The following is a 13,559-nucleotide window of genomic DNA, read 5'->3' as shown; positions in this document are numbered from 1 at the left end:
ACTGTAACAGCAGTATACATCAGAACCAAGCTCAGAGCAGAGTCTCAGCTCTAGCATCTCACTCAGTCTACAAAGGAATAACTAAGGCAGAAATCTAACTCTAAACAAAAAGCTACACTTCTGTCACTTTGAATCAATAAAGTTTTCCAATTAGCTGATAGGGCCTGAGTCTATCAAACCCAGGTCAGGAACTTGCAACACTCAAATGGAAGGAGAAGGGTTGGGGGAGAGAGGGGAAACGATCAGATTTTTCCTGGATCAGGGGTTTTGAAGCACTAAAAACCTGCAGGTCCCTGACATATTCCTAAAATTCTGAAATACAGAATAACTCAACACCCAATGCCCCAAGAAAGTAGCAACAAGAAGTCGCTATTTCCTCCAGAAATGTGGTGGAGTCTAACCCTTACAAGTCTGAGTCAGGAAGCTAGCTGGATAAATGGACAAATTAAAAAATAAAATCTCACCATAATGAGCTATTATAATGGCATCGATGCTCAAGACACATATGCAAAAAAGAATGAATGACTCTAAAACATCTATTAGCAATGCCTCAGAAAAAGAAAAAGATAAAACATATCCCCACCCCTACATGGACTCAACTTCAACACAAATTCCTGGAAGAAATGGAGTAAGAGTTTAAAAAAAAGTTTAAAATGTTTTTTGTAACAGAATGAGAATGCTTGGGGAAATTTTTGGAAAAGAAATGAGACATGGAAGAAATGGAAGAGAATTAACAGCGTGGCAAAATTATATGAGGCAATAAGAAATATGAAAACAAAGTCAAATGCCTGGAAAAAATAGAAGAAAATGTAATATATTTCATAGAAAACAAACAAACAAACATTAAATAATCTGGAAAACAGATTAAGGAGAAAAAATTTAGCAATCACTGGACTATCTGAGGGCAGCTAGGTGGCACAGAAAGCAAAGCCTGAAAAAACTGAACAATAAAATGTTCAGAAATTGTTTACTTCTACTCATTTCTCCTGACTCCTGCTTCTTCAGAGAGACAGAACAGCTTTTATCCCTCTTTCTACTTCTGTCTCCCAAAGACTAGTCTTCCTGAGTTCAAATCTGGCCTCTTACTAGCTATGTAATTCTGAATAAATTACTTGACACTGTTTACCTCAGTTTCTTCATCTATAAAATGAACCAGAAGGAAATAACAAACTGCTTCAAATGTTTTGTTTTTTTCCAAGAAAACCCCAAGTGGGGTCACGAAGCGTTAGATACAGATGAGAAATGGCTCAACAACAACAATGGACTATCTGAACACTACACACACAAAAAGAACCTAGATGTTGTATTTCAAGAAATTATGCAAGAAGACTGATCAGATCTCTTAGAACAAGAAAGAACAGGAGGGAAACAGAAAAGATCTATTAGTTTAATCCTGAAAGAAACCCCCAAATGGAAATTCCCAGAACTTTATAGCTAAAATCCAGAGTAAACAGGTTACAGAAAAAAATTACTGCAGGCAGCCAGAAAGAAAGAATTCAAGTACTGAGGAACTTCAGTCAGGATTCCATTTATCAGCCACATAAAGAATCAGAGAACTTGGCTGTGGCTCTTTTCAACAATGAGATGATTCAGACCAATTCCAATAGACTTGTGATGAAGAGAGCCATCTGCATCCAGAAAGACTGTGGGAATTGAATGTGGATCACAACATAGCATTTTCACCTTTTCTGTTATCGTTTGCTTACTTTTTGTTTTCTTTCTCATTTTTTTCTCACTTTTTATCTGATTTTTCTTGTGCATTATGATAAATATAGAAATTGGATTACTTGCTGTCTAAGAGAGGGGGTGGGAGAAAGGGAGAAATAAAATTTGGAACAAGGTTTTGCAAGGGTGAATATTGAAAACTATCTTTGCATATATTTTGAAAATAAAACTATTATTAAAAAAATTAGAGAACTTGGAATACAGTATTTCTGAAGCCAAGAGATATGAGCTTACAAGTAAGAATGACACACCCAGTAAAACTGAGTATATTGCTACAGGGAAAAGAAATGGAGCCTTTAATGAAATAGAAGACTTCCAATTATTCTTGATGAGAAGCCCAGAGTAGTGGAAAAACTCTAAAATTCAAGCATAGGAACAAAGAGAAACATAAAATGGTATATACAAATGAACAATAATAAAGGACCAAAGAATAAACTGTTAATGTTCAAATATGGGGAGATGACATGTATCCCCTCTGAGGTCTCTCATCATCAACATTCATACAGAAAGTGCAATTAAAGAAGTGGGAGAGGTTATTAATGATCCCTCCATCATGGGAAGAGGAATACACTGGTGAAGAAGAGAGGAAAGTTAGAGAAAATTAGGTTCAGGGTGAACAAGAAGACATTTATACAAACAAGGAAAAAGAGGTGAGGGGAGCAGCTGACATTTAAACTTCACTCTTGTCTGGATTGTATTAAAGGAAGGAAGAGCACACACAGAGGAAAAAATGTATTTCACTCAATAATGAAATAGGAAGGAAAAGAGTAAAGGAAAGGTGAATTTCGAGAATAGATAGATTAAGAGGGATTATTAGTACTAAGCAAAATAAACTGAAAATAAAAATATTTATAGTTGTTTTTGAGGCAGCAAAGAATGGGAAACTAAAGGGTTGTCCATAAATTGGAAATGGATAAACAAGTCATAGAAAATAAATGTGAAGGGATACTACTGTGCTGAACTCTTACCCACATAATGATCCCAGGATAGGATTCCAGGGGACTAGTGAGGAAACAAGCTACCCACCTGGGAGGTGGATTCAAAATGCAGAATGAGTCAAATATTTTTTGGATATGGACAATGTGGGAATTTATTTTGATCTACTCTATATGTTTTCAAAGGGTTTTGTTTTCATTTGGGGTGGGAGGATAAAAAGGGAGATCTTGGATGATTAAAATAAATAAAATATTAAAACAGAAAACTGGTTGTACAATCAGAAAAACATGGTTTCAATTCTGCCTCTCATACATACTGGCTATGTGATAGTGGGCAAGTCACTTAACCTCTCAATGGTACAGGCAACTTTCCAAGACCGTAAAATGCAAAATAGGTGCTAATCTATTTTGGTAGGGAGAGTTCTTCACCAGGTATTCCCTCATCTGATGAACTCATAGGACCATGGAGGAGAGGGGGGAAGGGGAGGTGGGGGAAGGAGAGGTAGGAGAAGTATCTTAGAAATGTAGAGCATCATTATGAAGAATTTTAATGGATTCCTTTAAAGTTTATAATTAATAATGATTATAAGAATACCCTACATTTCTATATCATCTTTTAAAAATAACATTATTTTAATATAATTAATATTGATCAGTTATAATGGTTTCTATTTCTATAGCACTTGTTATCCAATATTAAATTTAATTTTGTTGCATTTCTATCTTCAATACTTTTCCTGCCACATTGAAAGTTGCTGAATATCTGTTGATTAATTGGAAGGGAAAAAAAAAGGTCCAGGATACCACTTCTGGGAATACCTATACCTAAGAAGTGAGATATGGAAAATGACCAATGGTTAAAGAAAATTGATCCAATAGGCAGAAAGAAAATTATAACTGTCATCAAAGACCCAGGGAGAAAAGAGTGTCTCAAAGATAGGGTCAACAATGTGAAATGCTGCAGAGTACTCAAGAAGGATAAGGACTGAGAAGATTAATGGATTTAGCAATAGAGAGATCACTGGTGAGCCTGGGGAGAGGTTTTAGTTGTGAGGGGGATGGAAGCCAGACTGCAAGAGATTGAAAAGCAAGTGTGTGAAAAAAGAAAAGTTACTAGTGTAAACAGTTTTTTCTAGGAGTTTGATTACGAAAGGGAAAAAGGATAGAAAGTGATAACCTGATAGTATGGTAGGGTCTGGGGCTACTGTTGTGACTTCCCCTCTATGGAAAAACAAGTATAAACAATTCAATAAAGCACCAGAAAAACATGCTGCTATGTGCTGGAAAAAATTGCAGTGTTCTCCTCCAAGAGACCAGGTGGCAGACCTTTTCCCAGGGGCCTCACACAATGGGATTTATCTGCTGAGATAGCTGGGCTTCCCTGAGTTTCCTAATTTCGATGTTCTCATCTTTTTAGGAGGAAGCCTGTAAAATAGAAGCTGTGTGTGAGATCAGCATGAATTCTAGTAGTTAAAAGCCCTTCTTCTTCATCTCCAGCTAGGTACAGATGAGCAGGAAACTGGGGAATGCTTTTCTCCAATCTGGGCATGAGCTCATTCTGGAAATCCCCAGCCTGTGATCAGGGGAACATTGACGACTTTGTAAAAGTATGTGGGTGCTGCCTAAACTATGTGGGTAGCAAAGGGTATGGAATCCCACCCAATCCTGTGCCACAGATAATAGGATGACAACTCATTTCCTTCTTTTCTTCTAGCTGGGCAGGAATAATCAAAGGAAATAGTAATTATATTGTTCTAAATCACTGGGTATGGCTGTCCTCTGCCACCATCCCCACCCAAAATGATTTCTATTAATTTAGCAGTGGATTTAGGATAGGAAACCCTCCACAAGGCAAACAAGACTGATAGCTACACTGCTTGGCCAATGGCCAGGGTAACCAGAGATTCCCTTTCCCTGCAGCTTCTACCCCCTAACTCTTTCCAGGAAAATGCAAACCCCTCAAATGACCTCACATATTCTTCTGCAAATGCCCCCATGCCCTCTTCGGGAGTTCCCCTTTGGCAGAATTTACTCATCTTTCTTTTCAAAGGAAAAGGACATCTTTTTCATGGCACGGGCTGCAGGTGCAGACTATCCCAATGTAGAATTGGTCAGATTAATTTCTTTTAACTGGAAAGATGTGGGGACTTTTATAGTAAACATTAACAACCAAATTCAAACTCTTCACCCATTTAAAGGCTCCTAATTGTTCTTCCCTCGGAGGAAAATGGACCAAGGTAAGTATTATGCCAGGAAGACAGGTTATTTAGTGGCCAGAGTGCTGGACTTGGAAGGAAAGAAGATCGAAGTTTAAGTGTTACTTCAGACACTTGTGTTCATATTATGTGTCCTCAGAGAAGTCATTATTATCTAAGCCTTGGATAATAGCACCAACCTCCAAGGTTTTCATAAGGATTACATGAAATAACATATGTAACTCAACATAGGTAACATGTAACATTAGCTGGCTAAGCCTAAGCAAATCACTTTCAACTTCAGCTTCCTTGTCTGTAAAATGGGGGTAACAATAGCATCTATTTCACAGGACTTTGCTGTGAGATTCACATGAGATAACATGTGTAAAATACTTTGCAAACCATAAAATAGGTACCACAGTGGGTGGGCAACTCAGTTTGGAATCGGGAGGACCTGAGTGCAGATCTGACCTCAGACACTAGCAGTGTGACCTTGGGCAAGTCCCTTAACCCTGTTTACCTCAGTTTTCCATCTGTAAAATAAGTTGGAGAAGGAAATGGCAAACCACCCTAGGATTTTTGCCAAGAAAACTCCAAATAGGGTCACGGGGAGTTGGACATAACTGAACAACAGCAAAAATAACAAAACCTTAAAGTATAATATAAATGCTAACTATTATTGTGTGAGGGGAGAGGGAGGAGCAGGGTTACTTAAGTCACTCACTGGTATTAAATTCAAATAGAAATAGAGCCACTAAACCTCATAATAAGGATCCCTAATGTTTCATACTGACTTAGAAAATCACATTATATCACATTCATTATATCTACGTTTTACTGCATTTTAATTTGTTTTGTTAAATACTTTCTTATTATATTTTAATCTGGTTCCAGTCACTCTGGAATGGTGTGATCAATACAAATACACATTTAACACTGATCAAGCAATAGCCAACCATGACCTGAACACCTAGCAAAGTCACTCAGGAATGACTTTTTCAGAGATAGTGAGTCAATAAATGTTTAAGCACCTGCTATGTGTCAGGCACTAAGTTAAGCCCTGGGTATGCATAAAGAGAAAAAGACTAGTTGTTGCTCTTCAGGAGTTTACAATCTAATAGGAGACAATAAAATAACTAGGTACCAACAAGCCATATACAGGATACATAGGAAACAATTAAAAGACAGAAAAGCACTAGAGTTAAGAAGCATTAGGAAAAGCTTCCAGTAGAAGAGGCTATTTTAGTTGGGACTTAAAGGAAGTGAGGGAAGCCAGGAGGAAAAGATAAGAAGCATCCCAGACTTTTCTGGTACAACCAGAAAAAACAAGCGGACTTGAGAGATAGTGTCTTGTGTGTAGTACAGCAAGCCAGCCAGTGTCACTAGATTGAAGTAGGGGTTGGAGGTGCAAGAAGACCCCAAGAGTGTGTGTGGAGTGTTTAGGTTTTTAAAAGCATTGAGTCCCAAACAGCCCTGATGACAGATTGGTTATCAGGAGGGAGAGATAATATAGTGAGGAGTTGGGGATGAAAACTATATTTTGAGCCTAAGGGACTGCAAGGATGTTGACAATAACAGGGAAAGTTAAGAGGAATTAGGGGGAAAGATGAGTTCTGTTTTAACATAGTAAATATTAGATATTTATTGGGTATCCAGTTCCAGATGTCTGAAAGGCAGAGTTGTGAGATTTGGGTGGGAGATAACTGTAATCCCCATTTCCCACCCCCAGATATGGGAAGATTCCATGACCCCAATCTAAATAATCTTGAGTCATACTTCTTAGGACAAGTTTCATTCTTTTTCCACCCACTAACAAACATCACACTAAACTAGAACCCCTACAAGCAGGAGGTATGACTAAATGTATGACTGTCTCAACTCTGTACCAATAAACTCATTTCTGGGCCAAGCTGTGTGAGCTTACAAGTTTACATAGAGTGAGGTTTTTACTAAGAGGCTGAGAGTATTAAGAAGAGAGACTAAGACCCATGTTAATAAAAATCTATTTCATTCCTAGTGAAGATGAGTAAGTCAGTCAATAAGCATTTATTAAGTATCTACCATGTGTCAGTCAGTGCTTAGTAATAGGAGTACCAAAAAAGGGCAAAAAAACCTAAACCCAAAACCAATAAACCTTGCCCTCAAGAAGCTCACATCCTAATGGGGGAGGGATGAGGCAATAGGAAAAGTTATTCACAAACAAGATATATGCAAAACAAAACAAAACAACTGGAGATAATCAAGAGAGAAATGCTTCTTGTAGAACATGTAATTTTAGCTGGGACTTGATTTTATAAAGGAGCTAGGACAACTAAAATGGAATTTCCAATGGGTCACAGGAGCAGCTAGATGGTGCAGTGAAGAGACCAATGGCTCTGGAATCAGGAGGACCTGAGTTCAAATTTGACCTCAGACATTTACTAGTTGAGTGACCCTGAACAAGTCACTTAATCCTATTTGTCTCAGTCTCCTCATCTGTAAAATGAACTGGTGAAAGAAATGGCAAGTTACTCCAGTCTCTCTCTTAAAATGGAGTCACTTAGAGTCCAACTTGAATTGAAAAATAACTCAATAACCATGGGTTACAAAATAATTTTCCACTACCAGGCTTCTCCATTGAAGAAAAGTAACCCTAGATTCACTACTTCTCAATTAGAGATACAAAAGGCCTGCAGACACCATCTAGTCTGACCCTCCTCTTTTTTACAGATGGGAAAACCAAAATTGCCCATTCGGCACAAGTGAAATTCAAAGCCAGGTGCCACAGATTCCAAACACAGGACTTCTTCTCTGCCAGAAGGGCAGGTCCTTTCATGTTGAAAACATTTGAAAATGGGCTGTCTTTCAAGGACTTCCAAGTTTAGAAAGGTTTATCATCAGAATACTGGTCATCAGGTGATAAAATTTTTTTGTTGGCTCTAATAGTAGTATTAAACTCAAATAGAAACCGGGCCACTAATTTGTACATAAGGATGCCTGAGGGCTACATATTAACTCCGTTTTAAAATGTACTATTATCTATGTTTTATTGTATTATTCATTTTGCTCGATATTTCCCAATTACAATCTGATTCAGGTCTTAATCAAAAGTGTGTTAGGTGGCCAGCTTGCAAGATTAGACACCTCTGAGCTACAGCAAGTATAAAGCTGTGTCATTCAAAACTAGGGTCTGTTGTTTACTATATATGTGGCCTTAGGCAATCATAAAACCTCACAGTAAAAAGGGAGGATGTGGAGCTAGATGAAATGTGAGGTCCCTGGTATTGCTCAATCTATAATCATATTAAGAAGTAGGGGGGTTTCAATTTGTGTAGGTGGAGCGAATATGAAAACTGACAGAACTTAAAATCTTTAAAGGTACTGAAAAAAAGCACATAGCAACAAGCATCCTTACCAGCCTTGATAGACTGGTTCTGAGAAAGCTTTTGAAAATACAAGCCTACCTACTTAGTTCTGTATAAACTATATAGAAATCCTCAAAACTATCTCGATGAAGTTCCATATTAAAAGTCTGACTACAACACAATCAATACACATTTATTAAGTGCCTACTATGTTCCAGGCACTATACTATAAGTTAAATATTTATTGACCTATTTTGTATTCTTAACCTCTTTCCCAATTTTTCTAACTGGAAAACTATAAACCCCACCTTCTTCCAGGGCTCAAACTGAGAAACAAGGAAGACAATGTATCACATGGGCAAGCGAACATCTCTAGAATAATTGTGTCATTTCAATCAGAAATTTGATACATCTTGTCATTATCACAATCTTTATCCATTTACCAATGAGGAAAATGAGGCACTCTGAGAAAGAAGGGCTTGTAGTGATTTACAGGAAGGATTCCTAAAACATTAATCTTAGTGATTATAAGAATGATGGAACCCTCAATGGAAATAAGGAAATTAAGAACACATGAAGACATGTCAAGTTTGAGATAATTATAGACAACCAGTTGGAGAATTCTAATAGATAATAACTAAGTCCATAATGGAAGACAGGGGCTCAGGAAAAGTTTTCATTTTAATGAAAGTTGAACCCATGACAACTGATGAAGTGACTAAGTGAAAAGAAAGAAGAGGAGAATGTTTTGGTCCTAGTCTGGCAGGTTGGCTGGGAAATGCAGGTGTGATATAGGAAGATGGCTTGAGGGAATGAATGGTAGGATCAAATGAAGATTTTAAAAGAAATGTTACAAGATATTAGTACTTTATAGTACTAGCATATAAAGGGTGTGTATATTTCTATGTATATATAATCATACAAATATGTAAAACAGCATATATATACTATTTATAAATCTTATAATATGCTATATAAAATGGCATATTATACATATATACATATATAATATACTATTATGCATAGTATATTATACATATGCATGTATATACACATTTTGTATTACACATATATAACATATATATATATATATATCTTTCAAAATTTGTATATAATCCCACAGTTATATTCCTTCCAACTACAAGATAGTTGTAGGTGCTTGGGAGGAAACACCTATTCCAAGTTTTTGACTTGCTCCAAGTAGCTCTCTAGAAGATAGAAGCTGCAGATTACAGTTGAGGAAAATACACATAGCTTCCTCGTGGTATTTTTTTGAATAGCTAGAGCAAAGACATTCCAGGTAACCCCTCTCCACCAGTAGCTAAATCTCTTAATCACCCAGTATTCTTATTCCCCCTTCTGCCAAACAGCATCATCCCAGAATTATTTCAAATGAGTAGATTAAAAGCAAGAGTGAGGGAAGAGGACTGAGGAATCTCACTATCCTCAGCCATGATACCACTAGATGGGAGAGCAGATACTAATCTTAATTTAAAGAATATTACCTCTTCCACTTATCCCTCTCTCAATGTCTCAAACCAGGAGTAACCTTACAGGTGGCCAGAGAAAAGAACTGTTCATATGTGTGAGATCATTTTCAAAGGGAGTTTTAGAAAGTTTAAAGAACAGGAAAGCATAAGAATTGCAGAAATATTGTACATAGGGATTCAGGGCTATTGAATTATATTTTCAAATTCTGCACCAAAACTTGGTGCACGACCCAGGGCAATTTTTTTGTAAGGCTCAGCTCAGTCACTGCTTTGAAAGCCAGAGAGAATTGAGTAAGATAGTGTGAAGATTTGGAGCCAAAGAATCCGAGTTCAAATCCTAGGTTTCCATTATCTTTGATTCCAAGAATTCTCATCAGTAAACTGAGGGCGGCTAGACTGGATGACCTCTAAAGGACTTTTCCAACTCTATGGCTATTTTCTGGTATGATCTGTGATTTTGTTAATTCAAAAAAAAAAAAAAGAGAGAGAGAGAGAGAAGAGGAAAAAAGTATCTCTGAGGGTTTTTTTTTTCCTTTCTTTGTTTTCAAAATCAATCTATTTGCCTCTACCCTTCTCCGAAGAGTTTTAACTTCTGCCGAACTGCTTTTTTATGTTACACCAGCATGACAAGTTTTCTACTAGTTCTAGAAGTAGGTATGGGCCTGCATAGGGCACACACAATTCCTCGGTTAGTCGGCTTTGGGCCCCAGAGACACTCTTTCCACCAGCACGGCACAGCAAAATGCCCATCTTTGGAAATCCAGCCTCCTTCCGTCCTCGGCACAGTTCCTCACCCCATGCACCCAGGCTCCAGCCCCGGCCTGCTCCCACGTGGGAACCGAGGGTTCTGGAGGGCGAAAACACTCGCAAGATAAATCTGCAGGATTCACAGCCCGGGGCGCCCTCCCTCCATTTAGGCTCGGACACTTTCCTTCCGGACCAAGGGCGCTCCTCCTCCCCTCGTCCCCAAGCCCATGCCCGGGCTTGCCCCAATGCCTACCCCTAGCCTACCGCGGATGCTTCACCATCCAACGCCGGAGCCCGAGCAACTTGGGGCGACGGCTAGCCGCGGCTGGCGGGCGGGGTCACTAGCCTCTTCCCCGCCCCATACCTGCGAGAAGGCGTGGCTGAGGCCCCGGGGCGGAGTTTGGGGCCCCAGGGGGAGGAGGGGTTGGAATGGGCATGAGGGACCGCCTCCGTCTGGGAAAAATGCCTGTTATAATAATTCCTTTCGCAATAGCCCCGAACATTCAAATCATCCGTACATTCACCCAGCATTTATTAAGCACCTGCTATATGCCTATTTAAATTTTTAAAAATGTGTTTAAGATTCCACTAGCACCGCCCACTCATAGAAAAGAAAAAAAAACCCGCTTACTCTTCTCTACCACCTTCCTTATCAAAAAGCATTTAGCGCAGGCGGGCGCGCGTGGGGTGGGGCGCGTCTGTTTGGGTATAGGCTGAAAAGACGGAAGGGACCACGTTTCTCTTTTTAGAAACTGAAGTGCTCTAAAAACAAAACAATAGACCAGACAGCTAAGTGGTGATCAGTCTCAGGGAGAGTTCTTTCTTTCTCCCCCGCCCACCCAGACTAGGTTCGCTAGTCCAGGGGCCTAGAGAGTATTTCCACTTTCTTAGGTGTCCCTCCAAGTCCAGCTCAGAACAAGGATCTCACCATTCTACCTCCCGGCCGTCTCCTTCTCCGACTCCTAGCCCCACCGTTCCGATCCCCGGTTCTCCTCCTCCCACACTTCTTAAGCTACAGTGGCCTCCTCACCCCACTCCCTTCGGGGCTTTGGAGCGCTTTGCCAATCCCTCGTGGGACGCCCTCACCTGCCCGCTCTGTCGACTGCCTGGTATACTTCATTAAAGCTGCACAAGGCCCTGAGGTGGGACTAGAAGCACCGAACTCGCGCTGAACTCTCTTGGTCCGCCGGGAGACTGAAGTTATCAAGCGCTCGGCCCCCACCTAGGCAACCCACGTAGGCGGCGGAGGGACACAGTTTCCGGCCCTGTGGGGGTGGAGAAGGTAGCAGGGTCTCGGAAGGCTAGGACTCTGGGCAGCTGGTACTCTTTTCCAAGCACAAGTTTGGGGGCCGTTTGTTTGACCTGACGCGTTTTGGGAGGCGGTACTTCTAGGAGAGAATTTCCAACATGTGCCTTCTCTTACTCCACCCAGCCCCGACGATTTCTTAAGCCGGGCTGCTCTCTTGTTCACAGTGGCTCCTATTTCTTACTATGTGCCTCCTATTCTGAGCGGGCTCTTTCTTGCTCAGTTTCTCAGATTGACCCAAGGCAAGCAGAACTAGAGAGAGCAGACTCACGCCGCAGGACAGGGACATCTCTCCTTCCCCGAGAAGCCCAACCAGCCACCTTGTTGTAAACCTTGCAAACAAATGGATCTAGAAAGTTTCCGGGGAAGCGGCAGACGGGGAAGAAAGCACTTACACTCTTAGCTTTCAGCAATCACAGGAAGTAACCAGGACCCAGGGTCAGGTCCTAAGAGCCTTGAGAAATCTGAATCCAAAACCCAGATCAGAATTCTGAGCGCCAACAACGAAGTGAGATCGAAAGGGACTGAGTCTGTAATGGATTTCACGCTGCACGATGAACTAATTGACCTCTTGCCTACTTCCAGGCCCCTGAAAGGATCGATTTATCGACCTCATCTCTGATGCTTAGATTACAAGATTTTTGCTAGAATGGGGGTGGGGTGGAATTGTCAGTGCTGAGATACATAGAGGGCATATAATGCATTGAAGACAGAGAGAACTGTATGTCATATTGAGAAGTTCCTGAGAGGGAATAATGTCCAATGAACCTGCGAAGATCGGTTTGGGATTGGGTTAGGTAAAGGGATTTGAAATTTAAATATAAAAGAATTTATATTTTGTCTCAGAGCTACTGAGGAAAAGGATGGCATAGGATTAGGCTGGCCTATCAGGGTCTGGTCTTAGGAGCATGGGTAGAAAGCCCCTACCTAGTTTCAGTCTTTTTGAAACTGTATAGATATTCCTTTAGCCAGTTTCAATCCAAGTGAGAATATGCAAATTTGGGGAGCTGTTTTCCACCCATGATGATTCAGGACTGTTTGATGACAAAAAAAGTCTTCCAAATAGCTACAGATCCAGAAAGTGTGAGTTTTTCAGGAATTGCTAAATCAGAACCGAGTGCACAAAGATGTGACCTACCTACATCCATCTTTCTTTCTTAGTGTTTAGTGAGAGCTTCTCCTCTTTTACAATCCAAAGCTCAAAGAATCCCTGTTACTAGAGGTGACATGAGCACATGGCTTCTCATATTCTTTTATGTTTATTCTTGTTCTATTAGAAGTTCAACGACAACCAAAAAATGCAGCAGTGACCACTAGATCAAGAGTGACCAATAACAGAGGGTGAATGTAGAGAGAAAGCTACTTGACCATGGCAGAAGCTTAAGGTTTTTTGAATTTTCACTAGGAAAAGAAATTCCAGCTATGCACTCTAGAAATATAACTATTCTTGAAGCCCAATAGAAATCTTATGCCTAAAATGAGGACACGACCAAAGAAGAAAAGGACTTCCATGGATCTCTTCGATAAAGAGATCTAATTCAGTTTCAATTATTCAAGGATGGACAGAATTAGCTACACCCAAAGAAAGAACACTAGGAAATAATATAAACTGCTTGTATTTTTGTTTTTCCTCCCGGGTTATTTATACCTTCTGAATCCAATTCTCCCTGTGCAACAAGAGAACTGTTCGGTTCTGCACACATATATTGTATCTAGGATATACTGTAACCTATTTAACATGTATAGGACTGCTTGCCATCTGGAGGAGGGGGTAGAGGGAGAAAGGGGAAAATCGGAACAGAAGTGAGTGCAAGGGA

The 13,559-nt window shown here is 40.0% G+C and overlaps 1 protein-coding gene across 1 annotated transcript in view; it reads right to left on the bottom strand.

Annotated features, from left to right (window-relative positions):
• RHBDF2 (rhomboid 5 homolog 2) overlaps positions 1 to 12,290 on the bottom strand; it is a 45,487-nt gene extending 33,197 nt beyond the window's left edge. Inside the window, exon 1 of the mRNA XM_051994984.1 lies at positions 11,523 to 12,290. The gene's annotated coding sequence lies outside the window, so the exon portion shown is untranslated. The remainder of the gene's footprint in view (positions 1 to 11,522) is intronic.
• Positions 12,291 to 13,559: the final 1,269 nt, after the last annotated feature.

The sequence above is a fragment of the Antechinus flavipes genome, chromosome 4, assembly GCF_016432865.1.
Source record: "Antechinus flavipes isolate AdamAnt ecotype Samford, QLD, Australia chromosome 4, AdamAnt_v2, whole genome shotgun sequence".
In the NCBI taxonomy this organism is placed as follows: domain Eukaryota; kingdom Metazoa; phylum Chordata; class Mammalia; order Dasyuromorphia; family Dasyuridae; genus Antechinus; species Antechinus flavipes.
The sequence above is the reverse complement of the archived record's forward strand: the minus strand, read 5'-3'. Positions and strand labels throughout refer to the sequence as shown.